The sequence below is a fragment of the Tympanuchus pallidicinctus genome, unplaced genomic scaffold, assembly GCF_026119805.1.
Source record: "Tympanuchus pallidicinctus isolate F22 unplaced genomic scaffold, pur_lepc_1.0 scaffold1, whole genome shotgun sequence".
NCBI classification, from domain to species: domain Eukaryota; kingdom Metazoa; phylum Chordata; class Aves; order Galliformes; family Phasianidae; genus Tympanuchus; species Tympanuchus pallidicinctus.
Window position 1 is genome coordinate 75,011,993 of NW_026294618.1, and position 6,310 is coordinate 75,018,302.

Consider the following 6,310-nt stretch of genomic DNA (forward strand, 5'->3'; position numbering starts at 1 on the left):
GCTTGAGCTTAAATCTGCCAGGAAAGTGATACTAGCAACATCCTGACTAAGAGAGGTGGTCAGATAACATTTGATAAGTCAAAATCTGAGCCAGATTTTAAAAAATGCAGGCAGATTTCAAAGGCTGGGTCATTATAGAACGTGAGATTTCTGTGAATCAGCATGTTACATGGTCTGATGTATCGAGACTCAAACAAATGTTAGACATATGGAAAGACCTCTATATAATGAGAGATGTGAAAAACAGGATGAGTGTTTAATTTAGAAATAGGATAAGGAAGAGGGGCACATCGGAGGTATATAAGGCAGTGAGCAGCACAGCAGAGATAAAAGCATGTGCTCCCATTCCTTGTGCATGAGACTGTAATTTTTATTTACTTATACATGATCAGCAAAAGAAAATGTTCTTCAAGCGTGGGTTATATACCACTGGAACATTGTGGCACCACATTCCAGTCCTTTAAAGAGTGTAAAAAGGTTACAGAAAAAAAAACCCCATAGGTATTTATGTGAATAATGAGCTGTAAATCACACTTCAGGAAGCAAGCCAACCAAAGGCTGGAAAGAAATGTCCCCCGTGCGCCATATGTTTCCCAGACTGCCCCATCCAGAATCCTTGTACCTTGCTCTCACGTACCTGTGGCAAGAGCAGCAGTTGAAACTGGTTATTGACCTGCACTGTGGTCCTGAAAATTATTTATATTTTTCTGTAGCAACTACATCCCAGATGTCCTTCTGCACTTGGTCAGTGTTCAAAGGGAACCATACTCACAACTCCCCGCCCAGCTCCCACCACACAGAGCATGATACAGGTGATCCCCAGCAACCAGGTGCAGCCAGCTGCTGGAGCACCCCACCTGCCTCATAAGTTGTGAGAGACTGCAAGAGCCTGTACTGAGCTCAAGCTGACATTTCCACTGGTGGCCACAAGTGCACATTTGCTCTGGTGACCAGTCCAGTCATAGTATGGTGGCATTGGTTGCAGAGCTGGGCAGGTAGGGTGGGTCTCACCCGCCTTAGACTCTAAGCCATGCTGCTGCAATTCCTGGCACTCTTCACAAGGCTGGTGAAGACTAATACTCTCAAGGTGACATGCGGACATGCAGCCCTGCCTCCTCGTTGCTGAGAAGAAGCTGTGGCAGCAACCAGGCTCTGTGAGGACAGTTTTCTTCGAGAAAACTCAATGTAGCAAGAAATGCGCATGCCCATATCAAATGGCAGCAAACTTATGATATAGCCCCTGCATATAACCTATATTCTAATTAATACTCTGCATCATCTAATCAACAGAAATCTTCTGGCACATGCGGTCTGGTTTGCAAACTATTCAGCGGAGAGGCTTTTTGAGCCTCTCCACCGATCAGGGTAATTAAGCAAAGCTGCTGGAGGGGCTTCCCTCTGCCGACTCTTCAGTGCTGGGAAGGGGAACAGTGCTTGAAAAAAGTGGCAACCTCTGGCAACCTCCCCCAGCCCTGGAAGGCTCTCTGGAACAGAAAGGGGAAAAATCCTCTCCTTTGCTGCTGCTGTGGAGCTGGTCTCTCTCCCGCTGTCTCCCTGCCAGCGCTGAAAGCCCATCCTGCTTCCTCGCGCTAAGCGCACCGTCCGGCCGGCAGCAGATGCATCGCGGCAGCGGGACCGTGCAACTCCAGAGCCTCTCCAGCAGCCCCTCCAGTAGGAGAGCACAGCTCTCTGCACAATATGCTGTGGGGGAGGAGGAAGGAAGGACTTTGGCCCTGCTTGCTTGTGCTAATTGATGGCTTCTGTTACAGCTATTCACACTTTCAGAAAATGGTAACAAGGATACAGATTTAGAAGCAGAGAAGAAAAACCCAGCAGCCTCACCAGCACAGCGGGAGAAAGCAAAACTGCTTGCAGAGCGCTCCACAGAGGTGCAGGGAGCAGGAGGAAGGACCCAGCTACAAGCCTCGAGCTCTTTACAGAAGCACAGAAATCCCAAAGTGAGTCCTTTGGCTGTGGGCGTGCAGCTCCTGCCCACCTGGCCCAGCCATGCTGCAGACCTGGCCTCCACTGCACCGCAGAGGTTCTATCTCTGGCCTCAGTGCTCTCTGTGTACAGACACGAATCTGTCTGGGAGAAGAAACTGCAGATATCTGTCTTTGAGGAAAGCTGTGCACTTGCCTTTTCTCCTTGCTCCCAGATATTGTCTTCTCCTGCTGGGAGAGCACTGTACCTTGCTTAGCAGTTTACATGGTGAGTCTCTACTGCAAGCCGGAGGTGTGATCACAACACGCCTGGGTGAAACCCTGCTTGCTTTAATTTAGCTAGCTGAGATATTAATTTCAGAGCAAGAGTCAGCAGTGCACACTTCGGAGCCCTGGCCTGATGGGCTGGCACCGCCTGCAGTGTTCCTGTGTTCTTGGCACCAGGGCATCACAGCATGGAACAGGAGAGTCAGACTGGGCCTCATGCAACAGGCACCATGGACAAAGCACAGTGAAACCCAAGCATTTCAGTAGTGTTCCTCTCCCACCTGGGCACCCTGCAGGGCCTGGTGTATTCCTGCACCCAGCAGGCTCTTGGCTGCTGAGGCCGTCACTGTGCAGCAGGCAGTAGAGCTCTGCCCGCTGCCCTGGCCACAGCGGCTCTTCAGAGGGGCCCTTCACCTCCTGTGTCAGTCCTCTACACCCTTCTCATGATTCACATCTGGGTGCATGCAGCCTCGTGATTTCTTTTGCTGAGAAGGTCGCTCAAGTATGTGTTTAGTAGGAGACCTTTCTATTTCTAACATACAGGAACCTCATTAAAAGTCAGAAGACCAATGCAAAATAATAAATGAGATGTTTAGTCATAGGTCTCCATCGCATTCACATTATAAACAGCTCAGAAATGATTTCTGCTTCTGAGATAAGATTTAATTGTAAATCACAGAAAATGATGTGATATATATTGCCTGGAGCAGGGTGGTAAACAGATTTCTGGGTCTTGAGGGAGAAAATAAAGCAAAGCATGTATCAGAACAGAGGTTGGCCCCGAGCACAGCTCAGCCAAACAGCATTTCAGCCCAGGCTGCCACTGCATTCCAGAGAAGGTCCTCAGTCCTGTGAGGCTCTCTGCTCCTAGGGATATGGAGGGGCACCTTCCTGCTGAGATTTATCACTATCCGATGCTTTGCTACGAGGTTTTTTTCTGATGAAACTGCTTTTATTCCAACTTAAGCTGTTCTTTAGGCAGCATGAGACCAGATCGCAACTTAAATGGCAAATGTACAGCAGTAACTTTCCTAGCTGCAGAAGGTGATATAGACAAATCTGTTGCTGATACCAGCAAGCACTGAGCCGAGCCCCTGTTTCTCATTTGGAGTGCATTGCTGTGTCTCCTCTGACATGTTTCTTCATAGCACTGAAAAGAGGCACTTGGAGAAACAGCTTTGCTACTCACGGGAAGCTTTGATTCCAGTGCTGTAGTAGGCAATCGGCAGAAATCAAAGAGAGTACATGCTTTTCCAGTGCAGGAAGAGGAATGATCAATTTATTTGAAGCAATGGAAATAGTTTACTTCATTGGCTTACCTGTTAGCCTGCTCCTGTAGGTGGAAATCTACTTAGGGCAAATGCTTAGGCTTCTTGCACCTTTATTTTCTTTGTTTCAACCATCTAGTGAGATCAGAATGCTGGTGGAGTCACCGTTGGTCCTCCAGATGGTGCATTCCCCAACTGTCAGCTACCCTGAGACTTAGCCACAGGGATGTGGCCATACTGAGGTAGGGCAGCAGCTCCACAGCCTGCTGCTTTACCAAGCTATTAACCATGGTGAGGAAGAGATGGGTAACTTGGACAGAGATGAGGCAAGTGATAGGGCTGAGGCTGCACCACCAGAGCTTACCTGCACGTGGTGAGACCTACATGTGGTGAGAAGCAGACTGCTCTTGCACCTCTTGGCCCCTGCTTTCAGTGTAATTTGCTATTATTTATGTGCTCCTTTGCATGGTGATTCTCTGTAGGTTCACATATATGATGCATACTGAAATGTTATACCATAGCTGAGGGCAAGATTTAAGCTCGGTATTTTGAGATGTAACGCATCTGTCTTCCAACATGTGGAGAGTCATAACACTCTCCAAGTGGGGTGGCTCTGCCCTGGCCATGTTTACCCAGGTACCCAAGTGAAACAGACCAGCTGCAGCCTCCTCATTACCTCTCTCATGGGCTCACCCGGCTCCAGACAACATTGCAACTTTTTCACTAACTGGAAATACGAATCTTGCTCTATCCATTAGTTACTGTATATGCAGTTTGTATATATAATATTTATATTTTCCCCCCAAAGTTGTGAAATATATAAAATATAATTCCTCTAGCTGAGAGCTCATCATTCCCATGACAAGGTGCAATCAATAAATTATGCACAACTTGCGGTTATTCTGCATGTCAACTCATATTTCCATGTCGTTGTCCTGACTGTTACTGAGTGTTTGTGTTGTTGTACCTTTCCACCTCCTCAGTGTTGATTTAGGAGTTATTATTCTGGGCTCATAGTAAGTGCAAGAAAATCAAGTTCCAAGTGTTTCTGCCAAAAGAAGGAAATGAAATGAGCAAGTCAACAGAAAATTCCACTTGTCAAACACCATTTGCTTACGACTGTGGCTTTGTTAAGGAAACTTGCATTCGGACAAGCTGCACGAAGTCAACAATTTGTCTTTGCGTCAGTATAACCCCTGTGCCCGGGGAGGACTCTTGGTCGTGACAGCTGTGGTACTCGAGTGAGCGCACAGCAAAAAACCAAAGCCACTTCTGACACTTACAAATTATGTCTTCTGAATAATGCATGGCGCATCCAGATTGGCTGTGGGAGGGGGGAGGGGGGATGCTTTTTCAATGGACAACCAGACGGGTAAGGATTGTATTCTAAGAAGAGTTTGACATACCAAGAAGGGGGAAAAAAAGAAGCCCAAGTACTCGCACACACTATGAGATTGACTGTCAAATCATTTCACATCTGTACCTAAAGCAAACAGACATAATGCTAACAGCTTGCTGGAGCTCAGAAATGCCACCCACTAATCAGTCCACCTGTGGAATTCTCAGTCCATCTTGCAAGCCGTGTACCCGATTGCCAAGACGCCTGACAAGAAGATGTATATTAAAATGTTGAGTAAGACTGGAAATACAATGTGGTGTAGTATAAACAGAATGCACTCGCCGGGCGGCAAGCGGAGACGCCTTTTTATTCCTGGCGTGATGACCCAGCACTGCTGGCTGCCGCCGGCGCTGAGCGGAAGGGTTGGCCAGCCAACCCAAAGGCATGCTCTCCTCCTGCGCACAGTCCTGTCTCACTCTGATTTTGCACAAAAATAAACCAAAAAATACCCTCCAACTCTTCGTCTCTCTTGATTACTTTTTTTTCTTTCTTTTTTTTTTTTTTTTGGTGCATGTGTATAATTAACAATTGCTTAAATATCAGTGTCCACAGGAGAAGTCTCGGCAAAAAAAAATACCCAGGAATAATCTCGCCTGTGCAATGAATGCACCCTTCGGGGTAAGACAAAGAGGTAATTCAAAGGAATGGGTGATTGAGATGGTGTGCGTTGCGTGAGCGCGATTCTTCGCAACTAAATTGCATTTAGGATTACAGCATCGGATCGCCAGTTGTTATTTAACACACTGGCAAAATGATCGTTTTGCTCTTTTCATCTCCGAAAGGAATATAAAGGAATGAAAGGAGAAAGTTTACTGGGGTTGTCAGAGGAGGAACGGGGGGCTGGGGGTGCCGTGGGGCAGATAATTATCCCCTGCAGCACACCATCAGAAGGTTACGCCGTTTGCGGTGCAGAGGGAGGCGACGTAGCACAATTAAGCTCTTCAGATATTATTTTCTATATGTCCCAAGCTCTTACATTTGCACAGTAGCTGTTTTCCCTATCTGTGAGTACAAAACGCTATTTTAACATCTGTTCTTTTAAGGCTATTTGCTCTGGGAAGGCAGTGTGTTTTGCCATAAATTTAGGTCATTAATTTGTATCTGCTCTTTGTTTATTTAAGAAACAGGACAAAAGGGCAGCTGCTGAACCATTTGGCTGTGCCGAGGGGTAGTGGGCTCGACTTGCTGGAGCTCTGCGCACGACCAGCTTGAGTTTGCACCCGCAGCTACAGGACACAACTTTACGGAGAGACTCTGCCAAGCTGCACGGCACCGCCCCGAGAATCGCCAGAGCATGGCCTGTGGTGAAACACGAGCCCGGGGATCTGCACAGGAACGCCGCCGGCACTGGCACTGCTGTTGGGCTTGAGGCAGCTTTTTAAAAGAGGTTTGCAAAGTGATGATGTTTTACTGCCTTGACTCGAGGTGCTGCT